Genomic DNA, 21,879 nt, shown 5'->3' on the forward strand with positions numbered 1-21,879 from the left:
GGTAATGTGGTAAACCTAGACTAGTTACCTGGTGAAACAGTTGCACAGTAATGCACGGTTAACTTCTCCCCAGACAGCTCACAGCTTTTAACCCGCTTTTATTCTACTATTAGCACCCGATTTCAGCATAGCAAATTCATGTAGCAATATTACAATAGCATGCGTGTTCGTTTGTAGTGATTTATTCATTTCTAAGGTAGCTAGAGAAGACTAACTTGTTATTTATAAGGTGTAGTTTTAAGAACGTACACTACATGATATTCCATATGAACTGCAAGAGGTGGACCGGGTGAGGAGCGCAGATACTGCTGTGTTTAAATACACTCCTGGAAATTGAAATAAGAACACCGTGAATTCATTGTCCCAGGAAGGGGAAACTTTATTGACACATTCCTGGGGTCAGATACATCACATGATCACACTGACAGAACCACAGGCACATAGACACAGGCAACAGAGCATGCACAATGTCGGCACTAGTACAGTGTATATCCACCTTTCGCAGCAATGCAGGCTGCTATTCTCCCATGGAGACGATCGTAGAGATGCTAGATGTAGTCCTGTGGAACGGCTTGCCATGCCATTTCCACCTGGCGCCTCAGTTGGACCAACGTTCGTGCTGGACGTGCAGACCGCGTGAGACGACGCTTCATCCAGTCCCAAACATGCTCAATGGGGGACAGATCCGGAGATCTTGCTGGCCAGGGTAGTTGACTTACACCTTCTAGAGCACGTTGGGTGGCACGGGATACATGCGGACGTGCATTGTCCTGTTGGAACAGCAAGTTCCCTTGCCGGTCTAGGAATGGTAGAACGATGGGTTCGATGACGGTTTGGATGTACCGTGCACTATTCAGTGTCCCCTCGACGATCACCAGTGGTGTACGGCCAGTGTAGGAGATCGCTCCCCACACCATGATGCCGGGTGTTGGCCCTGTGTGCCTCGGTCGTATGCAGTCCTGATTGTGGCGCTCACCTGCACGGCGCCAAACACGCATACGACCATCATTGGCACCAAGGCAGAAGCGACTCTCATCGCTGAAGACGACACGTCTCCATTCGTCCCTCCATTCACGCCTGTCGCGACACCACTGGAGGCGGGCTGCACGATGTTGGGGCGTGAGCGGAAGACGACCTAACGGTGTGCGGGACCGTAGCCCAGCTTCATGGAGACGGTTGCGAATGGTCCTCGCCGATACCCCAGGAGCAACAGTGTCCCTAATTTGCTGGGAAGTGGCGGTGCGGTCCCCTACGGCACTGCGTAGGATCCTACGGTCTTGGCGTGCATCCGTGCGTCGCTGCGGTCCGGTCCCAGGTCGACGGGCACGTGCACCTTCCGTCGACCACTGGCGACAACATCGATGTACTGTGGAGACCTCACGCCCCACGTGTTGAGCAATTCGGCGGTACGTCCACCCGGCCTCCCGCATGCCCACTATACGCCCTCGCTCAAAGTCCGTCAACTGCACATACGGTTCACGTCCACGCTGTCGCGGCATGCTACCAGTGTTAAAGACTGCGATGGAGCTCCATATGCCACGGCAAACTGGCTGACACTGACGGCGGCGGTGCACAAATGCTGCGCAGCTAGCGCCATTCGACGGCCAACATCGCGGTTCCTGGTGTGTCCGCTGTGCCGTGCGTGTGATCATTGCTTGTACAGCCCTCTCGCAGTGTCCGGAGCAAGTATGGTGGGTCTGACACACCGGTGTCAATGTGTTCTTTTTTCCATTTCCAGGAGTGTACATCTATTGCATGACCACTGATACTGTTAAGTATGTGCAACGCCGTAACAAGGATGAAACCTGAAACTTTAGAATAATGATATGCGAGATATGATCTTCCTGCACAGAAATTAAAATTGTAGACAGTAAAATTTTGAATTTTAAAAGTCACCGTTGAAACGTACCGTTCAGGTGCATCGTCGTTCCAGCATACGGCACAGAATGTTAGACAAGAAACTGGCATTAGTCCCGCAAAACATTATTACGAATCATTTGCCACGAATGTAGCTGAGCATGTGCTCATACATTAGTAAATTTTAATTGCGGTAATATTTACACGCATTAATATCAAGCTTTCATATATCACTTCTCAAAGACGTTCTGAATTCAAACAGAACTTGCTTACTAAATTTGTGCAAAAAACAACGGCCGTTTTCATTTAGTACAAGTCTCTGTTTACGAATGCCAAACTTGTGCAGTACGGAAGAGGAGTTGTTATGGAGTGTAAAAGAGGCTTCTTATACCTGCTAGAGAGGGTCCCAAATATTTTACAGTTTTTTTAAAAATCTGTTATATGTTGTCTTATCGGTCTGTGCACAACAGTGCACGGCTCCAATGTGTTTGAAAAAGCCGCGCGCGAATATGTGTGTTTTTCTGGGGATCGTATCTCTGGTTCTATTGGTCGCAGAAGTAAGGGGACAAGTATTTTGGATAGCCCTTCACCTAGTCATCATTTGTATACTTATCGGAAGAACGGACACACGGTAACTATCCTGCAGTAATGGGTCAAAATTTAAACACTACACAGTTCCTCCAGCCCTGGTAAACTGAGCAAATCGAATGGTTCCTTTGCATTAGGAGTGGTCTAGGGTGGACCTTAAGCACCATTTGTTCACGATAAATTCCTGAGAAAACCTCTTAAAACCATGAATTTGGACACGAAAAGTACCAGCTATGAGGATGGCCACTTCTGTTATTTCTGTTCATAGCTGATCGTCGAAATTTTCACCGTATGCTCGTAAAATAATATTCTCTTGGAGATAGAAGTTTTTTTCCGATATCATTATCCGTTACCGAGATCAAGAGGTTCAAACTTAGTTACGCAAAAAACCACAAAAATCGGTTTTTAACCGTTTACGCATCTACACCACAATTATCTAAATCACTAACTACAGCAAACGGCTAAAATTTTAACTATACAGTCCTTAGACATTTATCTAGAGACGCCATTTTCCCGTTTTAGGAACTATGTATTCATTATCAAATGACCAGAAAAACTATAAGCCTCAGATACCAAAAGCATCAATCTTGGGGACGGCCAAATCGTTGAAAGTTTTACGATATGCTCTTAAGTTCAAGTTCCATTACCGAGGGCCAGAGGTTCAAAACTACCGTACTTAAGTAAGTAAAATATGTACGTAATATTCTGTCTGAGGCATAAATGCAGTATTAACTGACGTAGTGAACAAAGGGCAAGGGTTCTCGGGTCATCGCAAGGGTTATGGGGTCACCATTCTTTCACTAATAAAACTTTATGATGTGCTGTGTCTGTATAATGAGCATTTCGCGCCTATAGATGCTCTCTTGACCTGGACATTATACGATGGTGCCATCTGGCGGCGTAAGCAAGATACGAAACATTAATTGGTCATATGAAATTCCTTGTAGTTGCAAAACAATACTCTAGGTGTATCCTTAAAATGTTGTATATTGTTAAGTAATGTAAAGTGAACTTGCGTTGGATGGGAGACAAATATGTGTTAATCTTATATGATGCGGACTTATTCGGTGTTTATGCTGTCAAAGTACATAAATGTGTCGACGATATAAACAAACTGTCAAAACTTTGCCGACCTACAGAATTTCTTTTATATAGCCAGCACACCCTGCTGTAACAGGAAAAACAAGGGAACCAGCGAAACAATGCTCCTGTTCTCTGTAAAACTATCTAACACAAAAGTGGGTAAACAGCTGCCCCAATCCTCGTACCATCTTCCTCACCAAAAATTTTCGCATGTGAACACATTCACTATTTTTGAGTTCAAAGGAAGTATCAGAGGGACAGTGATTGTGGAAGAGAGAGGAGGCAGTGCCACAGTGCCAGTGGGAGAGAAAGAGAGAGGAGACGTTGATGGTGCTGAAAGAGAAAGAGAGATGTATAAAGACAATAGCTTCGGGAGCCAAAGAGAGAGGAGATAATTATGGTCAATGAGAGTGCAGTAAAAGAGAAAGAGAGGAGGTTGGAGATAGAAGCAGTGGAAGCAATAGAGAAAGGAGACAGTGAAAACGAAAAATACAGATAACCGGAGAGCATGGACAGGTTTGGGGGAGATCTGAACCATCCCAGACCGGAGACCTTTAACACATCTGTGAAAAAATAAAAACTACTTACGTGTTTGGAGTAAACATTTTTTATTTTTCGAGATAGTCTCCTTTTAGACTCATACACTTCGTCCAACGCCGTTCTAATTTGTTGATCCCTTCCTAATAATAGGAATTGCCCAAGTCTGCAAAATAGCTATTAGTTGCTGCAACCACATCCTCGTTTGAATAAAATCTTTGTCCCACCACCCACTTCTTAAAATTGGGGAAGAAATAGTAGTCCGAGGGAGCCAAGTCTGGAGAATAGGGGGGATATGAAACGAGTTGCAATCCTATTTCCATTAATTTTGCGACCACAACTGCTGAGGTGTGTGCTGGTACATTACGTGATGGAAAAGGACTTTCTTGTTGTCCAATCGACGGCGTTTTTCTTGCAGCTCGGTTTTCAAACGGTCCAGTAACGATGAATAATATGCACCTGTAATAGTTTTACCCTTTTCCAGATAGTCGATGAGGATTATCCCTTTCGAATCCCAAAGGACAGTCGCCATAACCTTTCCAGCGGAAGGAATGGTCTTCGCCTTTTTTGGTGCAGATTCTCCCTTGGTAACTCGTTGTTTAGATTGTTCTTTGGTCTCAGGAGTATAGTAATGTATCCATGTTTCATCCACAGTGACGAAACGATGCTCAAAGTCGTGCGGATTCTTCCTGAACAGCTGCAAACCATCCTTGCAACACTTCACACGATTCCGTTTTTGGTCAAGCATGAGCAATCGCGGAACCCATCTTGCAGGTAGCTTTCTCATGTCCAAATGTTTATGCAAAATATTATGTACCCGTTCATTCGAGATGCCCACAGCATTATCAATCTCACGCACCTTAATTCTTCTGCCATCCGTCACCATATCATGGATTTTATCAATGATTTCTGGAGTCGTAACCTCCACAGGGCGTCCACAACGTTTAGAATCACTTGTGTCCATATGGCCACTCCGAAAATTTTGAAACCACTTATAAACTGTTCTAATCGAAGGTTCAGAGTCATCGTAATATTTATCAAGCTTCTTTTTAATCTCCTGAGGCGTTTTGCCTTTCATAAAGTAATGTTTAATCACCACAGGCAATTCTTTTTCGTCCATTTTTTGACAATCACTCGACTTCCTTGATTTACACGAATACCAAACACACACACAGAAATAGACCAATATGGATGAAACTTGGAGTGCGATCTTTCCAAAGATTCTACTAACTAAACATGACCTCGATACACGCCGGTGGTGTCATCTCTCGGACTTTGCACGGATTTTTCAAACGCCCCTCGTAGGTATAGGGGAGGTTGCATTTTAGACCGAAATTTTAAATACGTGGGAACAGCAGAAATAATAAGTTGAATCCTTTAGAATTTTTGAGCTACCGAGCTATCATGAATACAGTGACAATGGAAAAGAAAGACAAAAGGGAACAGTATTCAGTGCCAGTCAGAGAGAGATGCTGAGTATGAAGCCTTAATACAAAGAGATACTGGCCAAAAGTGTTTAGAATGTCCTGTATTACAAGAGCACGACTATGTTTACAAGTCAAAGTTTTGGCGAGGAAGACGAAATGAGGACAGGCAGCTGGATCCCCACTTTTCTGGTAGTCTTTTAAAGCGGGACGTATTCGCCTTTTTGTGCTCCAACTGGAGCATTGTTCCTCTGGTCACATTACACAATAAGTACTAAAACATTGCACTGATAAGCCAGAACATTATGACCACCTATCTAATAGCCGAAATATCCACCTTTGCACGGATAACAGCGGTGACGCGTCGTGGTATGGAAGCAATGAGGCATTGGTAGGCACCATATCTGAACACACAAGTCAACTACTTCCCGTAAATTCCGGGGAGGGGGACGAAGATCTCTAACGCCCCGTTCATTTACATCCCAGATGTGTTCGATCGGGTTCAGATCTGACGTGTTCGGAGGCCAGAATATCAATTGGAAGTCGCCAGTGTGTTCTTCGAACCACTCCATAACACTCCCGGTCTTGTGACGTGGCACGTTATCTTGTTCAAAAATACCACTGCTGTCGGTATACAAAATCGCCATGAAGAGGTGTACGACACTCCTCGGCCGCCATGCTGCCTTGCACGAGCTCCACTGTACTCACGTATAGCCACGCGAGTGTTCCCCAGAGCATAATGCAGCCGCCACCGGCTTGTCTCCGTCCTGCAGTACATGTGTCAAGGAGCTGTTTCTCATGGGAGACAACAAATTCGCGCCCTCTCATCGGCATGATGAAGACGTTACTGGGATTTATTAGGCCATGCAACTCTCTGTCACTGTGCCAACGCCCAGTGCCGATGGTCACGTGCCAGTTTCATTCGTACTTTCCAATGTCGTGGTGTTAACATTGGCACATACGTCGGTCGTCGGCTGCGGGGGCCCATCAGTAGAAGTGATCGGTCCATTGCGTGTTCAGATACACTTGTACTCTGCCCAGAATTAAAGTCTGATGTTAGTTCCTCCACAGCTCGGTGTCTGTTCTGTTTTTACCAGTCTGCCCAGCCTGCGACACTCGACTTCTGTATTGAGGGGTGGCCGCCCAACTCCAAGACGTCTGGACGTGGGTTCACCTTGGTTTGGCCATGTGTTGAATACACTCACCAAACCACTCCACGAACAAGTCGTGCAGTTTCCGCAACAGTCGTGCCGAGCCTCCGAGCCGTCAGTCTGCCCTCGGTCAAACTCAGACAAATAGCGCGCGTTTCCCATTCTACACGCGAACAGTACGCTCAGTGGTACCGCATGCACGGTGCATTTCTGACTAGCAGTCATTGCCCACCAGGTGAAGCTGCTACCTCCTGGATGGTGTTATATCGATAGTAGGTCGGTGGTCATAATGTTCTGGTTGATCAGTGTATCTTTCCAGTTTTATACGTTTCTGGTATGAATGCTGGCAACATTTAAATCCTTTAGTTGACAATATTTTCAACTTTGGAACCCTTACTCAATTTATTGTGTATTCGTAATACCAATAGCGCAGTTCATGGAATGTTGTTTTGATATTTGTACCACAGTATCCTACAATAATCATTTTGTTTCTAGTTCTGTTTCCATTATTTTATCGGCAAATCTCTTTCGTATTAGAAAATAGTTCTCATTTCTTCCCTATCATTTCTTTACGCAGGACTGAAAATTTCAATTACATTAAGAAAATTCAGAATTCAATAAAATCTTACGGAAAGTGACGGAAGAAACCAAGAAAATACTTCGTGTCTGTTTAATTACAAAACTGCACAGCTTGGATTATAAGCCCAATAGTCAAATAGCTACTACGAAGCTTTGTGGCTTATGACAGTGATTGATTCAACAATTCACAGATAACATGAAGAGAGGGTTCATTATTACAGTAGTAATGATACTACGTAGTTAACCCAATTGCTTCGGTGAAAAAAAAAATAATAAAATTAGAGCTATTTCACACGGTGTGTGTGAGTGATGGACATGTATATAGTGTAGTGTCCTTTTTTTTTTTTTTTTTTTTTTTTTTTTTTTTTTTTTTTTTTTTTTTTTTTTTTGACAGAACAGAGAGTATGAAATCCAGTGCCAGCAGACAGTCTGCTCGTCATGAATAGCAATACGTGGGCCGCCAAACTTGACGTCAGCATCCGGCGGTCGGATCATCATCGACAGTGTCACGTGCTCTCCTCCATGAGACACTGAGGTGAGGTACGTAATTCAGTGTAGAACAATGGCGTAGGGATGGCGAACAGGAAATTTAGGCCACCATCTATGCTCACCATGCTGGTCAAATATTCGCGATGAATATTTCATCCACCACCAGGATTCGAACTTGCAGCCTCCGATTCGAACTCCACCGCAAAGATGCGTGGCAAAAACCTCGTCAACGTGGGAAGGCTAAAAGAAAATTACGTGCAGCTAAATAGCTCAATCATTGTATCTGGCTTAATTTCACGGTAAATGTTCATAAGGCATTTTACTGAATAATAAACCAAATCACAACTTATATTGCGTAACATTACCAGGCTCAACTAAGCCAAATCCTCTTTACACACGTATCTTATTGTTGATGGCAATCAAATGTACGGTACGTTAGCCACCTCTTAGTTGCCTGTCGTATATGTGGTACTTGTCATCAAAACTGTGCTCTCTATTCAGATATTTCAGGTGAGAGAAGTCCCCAGAACTCGTTTCTCAGGACCAGCATAGACAGTATTTCAACTTCCTAGTGATGCTGAAGATTCTCTTGGCCTCTGGTTGCACACAGGTATTTACCCGCATGGGGTTGCAGTGTCACTGTAGGTGCCGGCGCGGTCTGTATTACTTGATACTAAGGACAGTACGAAAGTCGATCGAGCGAAAGCTGTGCGGCGTAGCGTGGAGAAGAAACTGGGTCGCAAAGTCGGACGGAACGCGGTGCAGATTGACTGCCCTCCGCTCTAAGACACGATCTCGCCGCAGACGGTGACACTCCCAAGAACTGACACTGAGGAAACCGTCCTTCAGCATCGCTCAGAGAAAATGTTTCAAAGAAGCAGGCAACCGTAGCTCAGACTACAGCGTAATTTGTAACCGTTCTCCTCGGTCAAACTACGGATTCACTCTTCCATATCTCGTGATGAATACGATATCATTCGGTGACGTAACTATACTTTCTGAGTCTGTAAAACAAGATTTCCTCACACCAAAGCTGAACGCCACCGAACAGTCGTTGCAGGTCTTTCGTGATTTTTTCGTTGTGCGTATTAAGTGAAACATCCTTGCCTTTTTGAGTCCCGTGATCATCACATAATGACAGGCCTTCTAAATTAGAATAACGGGGCGTGGTGTATCATATGGATCAATCTTAAGTCCTTCATAACTTACGACAGCATTAATGATCATTACAGTTCTACAACATGCAAATATAGCCTTCTTTGCAGGTGAAAAGTCTATTCAATAAAAATTACGATTACTCATCCTTCTCAGAAGGAATATATTCTAAAATTTAAAAATGTTGTTGTTGTGGTCTTCATTCCTGAGACTGGTTTGATGCAGCTCTCCATGCCACTCTATTCTGAGCAAGCCTCTTTATCTACCAGTACCTACTGCAGCCTACATCCTTCTGAATATCCTTTGTGTATTCATCTCTTGGTCTCCCTCTACCATTTTTACCCTCCACGCTGCCCTAAAATACTAAATTGGTGATCGCTTGATGCCTCAGAACATGTCCTACCAACCGATCCCTTCTTCTAGTCAAGTTGTGCCACAAACTCCTCTTCTCCCCAATTCTGTTCAATACTTTCTCATTAGTTGTGTGATCAACCCATCTAATCTTCAGCATTCTTCTGTAGCACCACATTTCGAAAGCTTCTATTCTCTTCCTGTCCAAACTATTTATCGTCCATTTTTCACGTCCATAGATGGCTACATTCCATACAAATACTTTCAGAAACGACTTCCTGACACTTAAGTCTATACTCGATGTTAACAAATTTCTCTTCTTCAGAAACGCATTCCTTGCCATTGCCAGTCTACATTTTATATCCTCTCTAATTCGACCATCATCAGTTATTTTGCTCCCCAAATAGCAAAACTCCTTTACTAATTTAAGTGTCTCATTTCCTAATCTAATTCCCTCAGCATCACCCGACTTAACTCGGCTACATTCCATTATCCTCGTTTTGCTTTTGTTGATGTTCATCTTATATCCTCCCTTCAAGACACTACCCATTCCGTTCAACTGCTCTTCCAAGTTCTTTGCTGTCTCTGACGGAATTACAATGTCACCGGCGAACCTTAAAGTTTTTATTTCTCCTCCATGGATTTTAATACCTACTCCGAAATTTTCTTTTGTTTCCTTTACTGCTTGCTCAATATACAGACTGAATAACATCGGGGATAGGCTACAACCCTGTCTCACTCCCTTCCCAACCACTCCTTCCCTTTCATGCTCCTCGAGTCTTATAACTGCCATCTGGTTTCTGTATAAATTGTAATAGCCTTTCGCTCCCTGTATTTTACCCCTGCCACCTTTAGAATTTGAAAGAGAGTATTCCAGTCAACATTGTCAAAAGCTTTCTCTAAGTCTACAAATGCCAGAAACGTATGTTTGCCTTTCCTTAATCTAGCTTCTATGATAAGCCGTAGGGTCAGTATTGCCTCACGTGTTCCAGTATTTCTACGGAATCCAAACTGATCTTCCCCGATGTCGGCTTCTACCAGTTTTTCCATTCCTTTGTAAAGGATTCGTGTTAGTATTTTGCAGCCATGACTTATTAAACTGATAGTTCGGTAATTTTCACACCTATCAACACATACTTTCTTTGGGATTGGAATTATTATATTCTTCTGGAAATCTGAGGGTATTTCGCCTGCCTCATACATTTTGCTCGCCAGATGGTAGAGTTTTGTCAGGACTGGCTCTCCCAAGGCTGTCAGCAGTTCTAATGGAATGTTGTCTACTCCCGGGGCCTTGTTTCGACTTAGGTCTTTCAGTGCTCTGTCAAACTCTTCACGCAGTATCATATCTCCCACTTCATCTTCATCTACATCCTCTTCCATTTCCATAATATTGTCCTCGAGTACATCGCCCTTATATAGACCCTCTATATACTCCTTCCACCTTTCTGCGTTCCCTTCTTTGCTTAGAACTGAGTTTCCATCTGAGCTCTTGATAGTCATACAAGTGGTTCTATTTCTCCAAAGGCCTCTTTAATTTTGCTGTAGGCAGTATCTATCTCACCCCTAGTGAGAAAAGCCTCTAGCCCTCCCTGCTTAGCCATTTTGCACTTCCTGTCGATCTCATTTTTGAGACGTTTGTATTCCTTTTTGCCTGCTTCATTTACTGCAATTTTATATTTTCTCCTTTCATCAATTAAATTCAATATTTCTTCTGTTACCCAAGGATTTATACTAGCCCTCGTCTTTTTACCTACTTGATCCTCTGCTACCTTCACTACTTCATTCCTCAAAGCTACCCATTCTTCTTCTACTGTATTTCTTTCCCTCATTCTTGTCAATTGTTCCCTTATGCTCTCCCCGAAACTCTGTACAACCTCTGGTTTAGTCAGTTTATCCAGGTCCCATCTCCTTAAATTCCCACCTTTTTGCAAGTTTCTTCAGTTGTAATCTACTGTTCATAATCAACAGATTGTGGTCAGAGTCCACATCTCCCCTGGAAATGTCTTACAATTTAAAATCTCGTTCCTAAATCTTTGGCTTACCATTATATAATCTATCTGAAACCTGTCAGTATCTCCAGGCTTCTTCCATGTATGCAACCTTCTTTTATGATTTTTGAATCAAATGTTACCTATGATTAAGTTATGCTTTGTGCAAAATTCTACCAGGCGGCTTCCTCTTCCATTTCTTACCCCCAATCCATATTCACCCACTACGTTTCCTTCTCTTCCTTTTCCTACTATCGAATCCCAGTCACCGATGACTATTAAATTTTCGTCTCCCTTCACTATCTGAATAATTTCTTTTATCTCATCATACATTTCATCAATCTCTTCGTCATCTGAGGAGCTAGTCGGCATATAAACTTGTACTACTGTAGTAGGTGTATGCTTCGAGTCTATCTTGGCCACAATAATGCGTTCACTATACTGTTTCTAGTAGCTTACCAGCACTCCTAATTTTTATTCATTATTAAACCTACTCCTGCATTACCCCTATTTGATTTTCTATTTATAACCCTGTATTCACCTCACCAGAAGTTTTGTTCCTCCTGCCACCGAACTTCGCTAATTCCCACTATATATAACTTTAACCTATCCATTTCCCTTTTTAAATTTTGTAACCTACCTGCCCGATTAAGGGATCTGACATTCCACGCTCCGCTCCGTAGAACGCCAGTTTTCTTTCTCCTGGAAAACGACGTCCTCAGGAGTAGTCCCCGCCCGGAGATCCGAATGGGAGACTATTTTACCTCCGGAATATTTTACCCAAGAGGACGCCATCGTCATTTAACCATACAGTAAAGCTGCATGCTCTCGGGATAAATTACTGCTGCAGTTTCCCCTTGCTTTCAGCCGTTCACAGTACCAGCAGAGCAAGGCCGTTTTGGTTAGTGTTACAAGGCCAGATCAGTCAATCATCCAGACTGTTGCCCCTGCAACTGCTGAAAAGGCTGCTGCCCCTCTTCAGGAACCACACGTTATCTGGCTCCTAAACAGATACCCCTTCGTTGTGGTTTCACCTACGGTACGACTATCTGTATCGCTGAGGCACGCAAGCCTCCCCACCAACGGCAAGGTCTGTGGTTCATGGGGGGGGGGGGGGATTTAAAAATATCAACATACATTTCAAGACAAATAGGGGAAAGTCGGGTAAGAGTAATCACTTAGTGTTTAACCGACAAATCTAGTCCCGCGTCCGGCCATCCTGATTTAGGTTTTCCGTGATTTCCGTAAATCGTTCCAGGCAAATTCCGGGATGGTTCCTTTGAAAGGGCACGGCTGACTTCCTTCCTGTCCTTCCCTAATCCGATGAGACCGAGGACCTCACTGTTTGGTCTCTTCCCCCAAACAATCCAATCCAAATCCTAGTATATGAGAGGGTTAAAACAGACTTTTCTTATAACAAATTGTTTCTGGTTTATTTTGGAACAACTTATATCAGTTACAGCTGCCTAACGTTTAACACAAACCTTAAATGTCAAGATATGTAAGGCACTGCTCGTTCGTACTCTTGGCTGCACCGTCTTGCAAGAGTGCACGACATGTAGTCAAAGGGTACGCGCTAACGTAAATTACCAGAAAATTCACCACGTCCTTGATACCACCATTGGGACCAATTATCACACTTAATCCAGCTTCCGTAAGAGGCTCTGCGTATATTTCATCACATCTTGGGTCCTGGTCGGTTCAAAATGTGAGATCCCTCCTTGGATTTGGACCTGGTTGTTGCCGAAGATGATGGCGCGGTCAAGTCCAGATTAGCCCTAGAGATTCTGCGTTGCTCGTTGCTGGTATTTTGTCTCTTCATGGTTTTTTTCTGGTTTAGCTTGTTTTTCTAACAATGCTTTTTTATACAGAGACCCAGACAAAATCTCAGATTTTTTTTTTTTTTTTTTTTTTGGGGGGGGGGGGGTCGATCATATTTTGGCAGTGGATAAATGTTGGATACGCCGACACCTGTTCGTACATCAGCACGCTGAACTTCATTTGTGTCACGTTTTTCGTTTTCTCATGGTGACTTCACAGACAAATCATCACCACTGATGATGCTTCACCTCGATAAAGTGAAACGCGCCTGCTGAAAAAATCGCACATTTTTGTAGTTGCAACGTCGGATCAAAAATACCATCATGAAATCATCTGTCACTGAGGAGCAGCGTTTGTCCATGAGCTCCTGTTCAACTCCTTTGCCTTCTTCAGTTCTTGGAAACTCTTCTCTCTAAGAGATTTCTGATGGAGAAAAGTCTTCCGCTGCGAAGACATCCGGATTGAACGGGAATATTCCCGTTGACTTGAAGAATTTCTCAGTTGTTTTGATTGTGGCTACTTCGGAGTACGCAACTCACATTTGTTTGCCTAATAGGTCTTCCTGTGTTAGCAACGGTTTGGAACAAAGAGAGAAGGGGGGGAGGGGGCCACACAGTTCAAAAAAAAAATCAAAAACGTCTGTCACTGCTTGGTTTCGCTGTTTGTCGTGCCGTGGTTTGTTCCTCTCAGAACGGTGATTCTTTCGGCAATAATTTTATTTTCTAGTGCATACTTAGATAGCGCTTACTGCTTACGATATACAACTTAAGAGTACATAATTTGAAACAAAAACTTAAATATACTTGCTATAAACAATAAATATGGCGGAGCTCTTCGACATTACATATAATGGCGTCGCAATAGAACTAACAACTGAATGTAGTTTTTCGTTAACGATTAGTATTGTCAATGTTGAGAAAATGTCACCGCTCATTCTTACCAGACGCGTTCTCTTCCCCGACCTTACCCTAAACTGTCGCTAAATTTTGACAAACTCTGTAGGTCAAGTTCAGCACTTTCCACAGGTCGTCAGAACCCGTAACTATTATCTACTCTGACAAGAAGCAGACACCACTTCCGTTTTCGTGACTGCAAATACAACACAAAGCCAAACGGAATTCCATCACACCAGGCTAATCAAATGGTCTAGCGCAGTTGCATTTAGTTGCGCATGCTTGCAGAAACTGTGATTTGAAATTGAACAAACAAACTTAATGAATTATGGCATCTTCTCTTTTTCAGAAAAGTATAACTGTAGAGGTAACATTTTCAGCGTCCTTGTTAAGACCTCTCTATAAAGGCACGTATTCTGATATCTGTTTTACAATACATACAGCCATTAATGTTCTTTGTCGATGGGAATATAAAAATAGTACAATGTATGATGTTATACTATGGAAAATGCCATTTCTGCAAAGATTCTGACTTAAAGAGCACAGAAAGGAGTTATTTATAAAGATACACATGTATTCACGAAAGCAGTATTGAAGATATATCTCCTAGTTACCGGTGTCATCTCGTCTCGTTGAGACTGTTCCATCTTCCAGAATTTAAGACATCCTGTAAATCATTGGGATGATACACAGGTAGTAGTGAAGTTCAGAAGATCGATATCCCTATCAAACAGGCTTACGACAAGGAGAAGCTCTTTCATGTGTTCTCTTCAACCTTGCATTGGAGAAAGCTGTTAGAGAGAGTAATTTAAGCTATACAATGGCGTCCGATACGAACATAGTGAAGTAAAACTCCTGGCATCCGTAGATGATGGATCTAAGTGAAACGGAAGACGAGCTGAAGGATATGTACAGTGCCAGCAAAATGGGACTTTTGATAAACCAAGAGAAAACAGAATATGTGGAAATAGGTCGAGCCGTAAACCCAAATCCATACTTTGAAAATGACCACCATTCTAGATTCAGAAAGTTCATTAATTCAAATACCTTGGATCGCGCTTCAGCAGTAAACATATCATGACACTGGATATAAATGGAGAACAACTTCAGGATCAAGGTGTCCGTACGCTCCAAGCAACCCGCAAAAGTTAAGCTTTGTCAGTCACCACAAAGATGAAGATATAAAAAGCCATCATCTGCCCAGTCGTACTGTATGGTTCGGAAAGCTCGATGCTTATCAAGAAAGCTGGATGGTTATCAAGAAGAAAGTGGAAACCTAAATTTTTCGAAAGAATGTGGTGAGAAAAATCTGGGGACCTGTGTTGGAGAATGACTCCGAGGAGTTCGAAAGAACACTGAAATTTATCAGTTAATGTTGCAACCCACTACCGTTCGGAAATTAAAAATTAGGAGACTGCAGTGGGCTGGGCATGTGGCTCGAATGGAAACCAACAAAATTCCTAAGAAGGCATTAAGACCATTGTCCCGACCTCGCAAAGGTGAAAGACGACATAGAGAAGGGCGTCGCAGCATTAGGAATCCCCGCAGCGTGGAGAGAGACACCGACAGATAGAAGAAGATGGAAGCAGATCGTTGGTTCAGTGCATGGTCTGCAGGGCCTGCGAGCCCTGAAAATAAGAAAACAAGAGCAAGGATTCCACCTTCTTCTACTACATTTCCTAATTAGTTTTGGATACCTATTACCTCGCATTCTTTCAGCATGACAGAGCCTCTTTACCCTGAACTGTCTCATTTTCTCCCAGACTGTTTTTTTTACACATAATATGAGCCTTACATGTTGCTTCCGTGGCTCTTATTTACCCTTAGTCATGCTCTTATAAACTCTGTAAACCTCATTTATGCAACCTGGGTTCTTCGTTTTGTTTCTCTATCAGGATTCAAAACTGCAACATTGTGCTCTATTAAAGTTTATGGCTGTAACAGTTTTTTTCACCAATTCAACATTGACTCTCCCACCCACAGCTCTTTGGGTTGTGACACGTGAACTATAGAATAATATAATATTTGAATCAGCATTTCTGGAACTATCTAAAACGATAACCAAGTTCATTAGAATATTTGCATAATTGACTCCCACAAAGAATTTTTTGATTGTTAAGCTTTCCCCGGTCAATGGTTGTATGTTAGTGTTGTAAGTTTTGTTACTAAGGAGAGTTTCTGCACTGACATTTGTAAATCATCTTCTCATTTTGTTATGAATACTTGATCGTCTAGCCACGAATATGTTCGTCTTTGGCAATTCTTTGACCTTATTTCAGTCAAGCAATTCTTTCTTTCGAGGAAAACCTCGTTCATTTAATAGTTAAATAATGCAACTGATAAAGGACATCTTTGTCTGACCTTTTAGCTTACAGTTACTTGCTTGCATTTTCATCCTTTTACCTGCACTTTAAACGTTATTTATAAAAGATAATATTTCTCAATGTGTGAAAAGCCGACTGGAACTAATGTTTGTAAACTTGAAAGTTGATTCCTCGAAAGCCAGTGCTTACAAAACAAGCTGAAACTCTAGAAATTTATATGCCGACGGCAAGTCGCACGCCCCAGAAAAATATCGATATAAGAAACGATGTTTAACTTCACAGGCAGCAACTAAACAGCGAACGAATAGGCGTATATTACATCATCAGGAACTAGACTCCGACTGTCAACAAAGTTTCGGAAAGGCGGGTTGCAAAACGCCGCATTGACTGCCACTTTCAGGTGGAGGTCGTAAATTACTTGTGTTACGAAACCATTGTATTTAAATTTTCGAAATAATTACAATGAAAGGAGACTCTGTGATATTCTGATGTCCATTCTCTTAATGTAGTAGAGAGTTTCTCAGTCGTTTGACACTTCTCTGCCTTAGTTTTCAACACGCGGAGGTAAGAATATTCTACCCACATTTCAGTCTTCCTGTCTTCTCTGCTTCCGTCAAGATCCAACTCTGAGAAAAGCAATTGATTCAACTCAAAGTCGTGTTACGTTCCTCTACTCTACTCTTATTTTAAGTGATATTTTTTAATACGTCTTGACACCAATTTTTCAGTGGAGTATAGAAGTGACGCAAGCAAATGATCCTAAAGTATGGCAGAAGCTGAAATGTTACCATCTATCAATGCCCAGTAAGAGCATTTCAACCTATGACACGAAACACCTTCCATCAGAACAAAACTTGGCTCTTAAATAACACATGTATGTACTGTTCTCATATTGCGTTATGGAACTTGACGTCGCCCTCCCGAATAACCCTGTCATCAGTATTATCATCATCAGTACCACCACCACCACCACCACCACCACCACCACCACTACCACCAGTACCACCACCACCAACCGTCAAAACAGTAATCATAGGGAGAAGATTTTGATGACGACGATGATGATGATGATGATGAGGTGCGTTCTCTCACACTGTTCTCGTATGTTACCTTCGCATTGGTGTCCTTTTCCATTGCACTCTGGTTTCTCTGTAGAAATTTTCCTTAAGTCTCGATGATATTTCTTCGACACATAAGTAAAACAATAAGCAGGGAAGCTATCTTATAACCTTTTACCATACGTCTCTCGGCTTTTCACTCTTACTAAGTAGACGTGCAAGAGAAACAGGTGCCAGTCGCAAGGGTCTCAGACGACATAACCATTCTGGTCGAAAGTAAGAAGACTTGTAGAACTTTATAAATGGAATGGACGGTAGACTAAGAACAGGATGTTAGAGGTAAAGACTGGAGTGTGGCAATTTGCTTAACAAAATAATGTTAGCATTGGTAAAACAACTCGTCTGCTACGTAACGCTGATATGAAGTTGAGGAAGAAGGTTCTCAAAACGTACATCTTTAGCACAATATTGAATAACACTGAAATGAGGAACACCTCTAATTCGTGTAGAAGAATGTTAAAAGTGAAGAGGACAGATAAAGTGTAAAAAGAGCAGGATTTAAATTTTAAAAAAATTAGGAAAAATTTCGGTAAAGAACACTTACCGGAAGGAGGGACAGGTTAGTGGGACATCGGGTACGGAATCCATAATTAATATGGCGCTGGAAGGAGCAATCAAGCTGAAATGTTGTAGGTGCAAAGAATAATATATACAAATCAAGTTGTAGAGTACTGAAGCGGCAGGAAGCCGGTAGGATGAGTGTAAAGGTGCTGGCGTTATAAACGCATGTAACGTGTTAACAACAATGCACCATCATTAAGCGTTACCAAATATACAAACAGTAAATACTTAATTTTATCCATTGTTTTTCAGTGTTTCGTCCGCGACTGTTTTACTTTCGTAAAATGAAGAACAAACCGCCTTCAGTCACAAGTTGCGTTTATTTACTGCACTATGCATTTAGAGCCCTGGAGGCTCATCTTCAGGTGCTTTTTAGTGATTTACATCAGGTTTTTTAGTTGTTTGCCTGTTGATATTACATTTTTGTGTTACAATATGGTATATTGTAGATATAAGTTTAACAACGTTAATAATATGAAATTACCTTACAGTTTAACATTGTATGATGTCTGCTTCTGTTGTGCAGTTGGTATACACAATACACATCTTTAATTTTGCAGTACGTACTGGGATATATACATAGTCACACACTTTTTCGCACAAAAAAAAGCTAACCATACCAGAGATTACAGAGTTGGTAGATCTACTTGAACTAGTACTGTTCCACAACTACTTTTCATTTAATAATAAAATCTATCAACAGGGAGAAGGCTTAGCTATAGGTAACTGCATGTCAAGTTTCCTAGCTGACATTTTCATCAACCACTTAGGGAATAAGTTCTTCAAAGGAGAAAATAAACTTGTTCAAAAAATTGTGTATTGCAAGAGATATGTAAATGACACACTACTCTTATTTGATGGCACTAAAGATGAACTTGAAGAACTCCTCACATCATTCAACTCACTCCACAATAAATTAAAGTTCACAATAGAACATGAAACAAATCAATCCATAAATTTCTTAGACCTCACAATTGTGAATGAACAACAACAACATAACTTGTACATTTACCGAAAACCAACCTACACTGACATCACAATACATGAATCTTCATACCACCCGAACACACATAAGTATGCTGCATTTAGATCAATGTTGAACAGGGCACGTACATTACCTTTAAAACCCAAAGTACTAACACAAGAAATAGATATTATCAAAACAATTGCAGTAAATAATGTTTACTCTGTAAAATAAATTGATAAACTATCTAGAAAAATTCAGACCAACATCACTCACAAAAACACTGAAAGAAAACTACCGACACAAAACAAATCTCCACAACCATTCCATACAGGCACAGTATCACAAAAAATAGCTAACTTATTAAATAAAACTAATATCAAAATATCATTCTCCACAAACAACAAACTTGGATACCACTTACCTCACACAGTGAACACAAATATGCCAATAACACAACACAGTGGAATATATGAATTACAATGTAACAGTTGCCTTGCATTTTACACAGGAAAAACTGGAAGAACCTCCTACACACGGTATAAAGAACACACCGACGACTTTCGACTAAACCATTTTGTAAAATCTACAATAGCTAACCACATGTATATTAATAAACACAGACTTGACAACATCCACAACAGCCTAACTGTACTTCACACGGAACCGAACAGTAAAAAACTTAATCTACTAGAACAGTTAGAAATAATGCTACACAAAGAAAAATATTCCGAAAACTTGTTGAATGAACAAACAGAGTTTAACAGCCACAATTTTTTCTACACCTTTAAAAGTTTATTTTTTCCTGAGGAATCAAATCTATAATAGTACAAACAGCTGACAACCTACAACATGGTGCCAAATAATTATTTTAATAATACCTGTGTACTAGTAATACTATATCATATTATCTTCTGTGAAACAAGAAAATCGATTATAATTAGAAGTAGAACATCTATAAAAACGAGAATCTTTGGCATGTTTACGTTCTGCTACTACAATGTGCGAAAAAGTGTGTGACTTTGTATATATCCTAGTATGTACTGCAAAATTAAATATGTGTATTGTGTATACCAAGTGCACAACAGAAGCAGACATCATACAATGTTAAACTGTAAGTTAATTTCATATTATTAACGCTGTTAAACTTATATCTACAATATACCATATTGTAACACAAAAATGTAATATCAACAGGCAAACAACTAAAAAACCTGATGTAAATCACTAAAAAGCACCTGAAGATGAGCCTCCAGGGCTCTAAATGCATAGTGCAGTAAATAAACGCAACTTGTGACTGAAGGCGATTTGTTCTTCATTTTACAAATAGTACATACTTAGTTTGAAACCTCATATCGTTCTCGAGAAACGCCCTTACAAGGCATAAATACATAACACGATTCCCCAGACACAGTTAGCTACTATTGTTTCAGTACCACAGACAAATACTAGCTTAATAACACCACGAACGTCTCACAGCAATATTACAAAAAAAAAAAAAAAAAAAAAAAAACCGTTGAATTCCAAATTTTTAAAATGATCAAGGCCTAGTGAAGAATAAATGACAATTTTTTTTAAACTGGTATACTGACATCTACGGCCAGAGGGTATTTCTAAGTTGATAGTACTTGAGGCGCCTCAAAATTCTACTTAACATACATATAATTTTAAAATTTTCCCGGCGAACTAAATATTCAAAAAGATTTCGGGCTTGCAGCCGGTCGTCATTAGCTTCCATCCACGATATTTTGACTGGACAACTGCCAACCATCCTCAGGTGAGCCATCGAAGACTGACGAAGACGCACTCCGTTCCGTAGTATATAGCGTGCAGCGAGTATTCCGCGCATGCGTCAAAATCATATTGACGGACGAACCACACCGCCCGCCAGCAGCGTCCTCGGTGGTGGAACTGCAGAACTCAGCTGTCTTCGGCGTTGTCAATTGCCGCGGCCGTCGGAGTACTCTGACGTCTTCGTCTCGAGCAGATCTTAGAGGAGACGGGGTTCCACGCATTATCTAGCTGGTAGCCATTGTCACGGTTGATAAGATTGTCTGTCATGCGAATTTCCACTGATTCTTTTATGACGGAGTCCCAAAAGGATGTTGATGTGGCCAAAGTTGTTGTCTTGTCATACTACATTGAGTGTCCAGTGGAAATGCAATGCTCAACAATTGCTGAGCAACCTAGCAAGTCTGCAATTGCTGAGCATTGCATTTCCACTGGACACTCAGTGAGGTATGTCAGGCACAAATTTTCAACTTTCCCTATTGATATAAATCAGTGTCCACTCGCAGCCAATGTCTGTAATTCCTTTGCGTCAGTCTTTTCACCTGAAATAGAAGATGAATATCTGTGGTTTTCCGTTTTACTCGCTCCACACCATCGCTGCACTCACTGCCATAATTTTGGTAGTCATACTAATCCCCTCATAAAGATCACTCACCATCGATATTCACAACCAATCATAACTTCATTTTGCAACTAAACTACTTATGCAATTTTTTATACTGTATAGGTTGCATTGTTTTATTCTACGTATCTGACTATGTTTGTTTAAGTGTTTTCACATCTTCGGAAAAACATCGCTTAGTCAACGACAGCCTACATCGCCCAACGTCGAAGATTTGGCGAAGAGTCAGTTACGAGGTCATTACAAACATTGGAAAACCTCTAACTCGACGAGGGTAGAACAACAAATCGGCTGTGATATTTTCTAAGAAATACTCCCACCCTCTTCATAACTCTTTTATTCACAAATGTTCTGATCGTATTTGACTGATATATTACAATTAACCTGTTTCGATTGTAACGGGTCATCTCAGAAACAAAAAATTTAGAAAAGACAAAAATGAAAAACTATTATTGAATGTGAAGAGTTACAAATATTAAAAAATACCAGATAAAGTGAAAAATAAAATAAAATAAACGTTTTTAGCAGAGCGATACGCTGTAAACAAGCGTTCATTGTGCTCCCTTAAAACCAAATAGCGTGC

Source organism: Schistocerca serialis, chromosome 1 (genome assembly GCF_023864345.2).
Source record: "Schistocerca serialis cubense isolate TAMUIC-IGC-003099 chromosome 1, iqSchSeri2.2, whole genome shotgun sequence".
Classification (NCBI taxonomy): Eukaryota; Metazoa; Arthropoda; class Insecta; order Orthoptera; family Acrididae; genus Schistocerca; species Schistocerca serialis.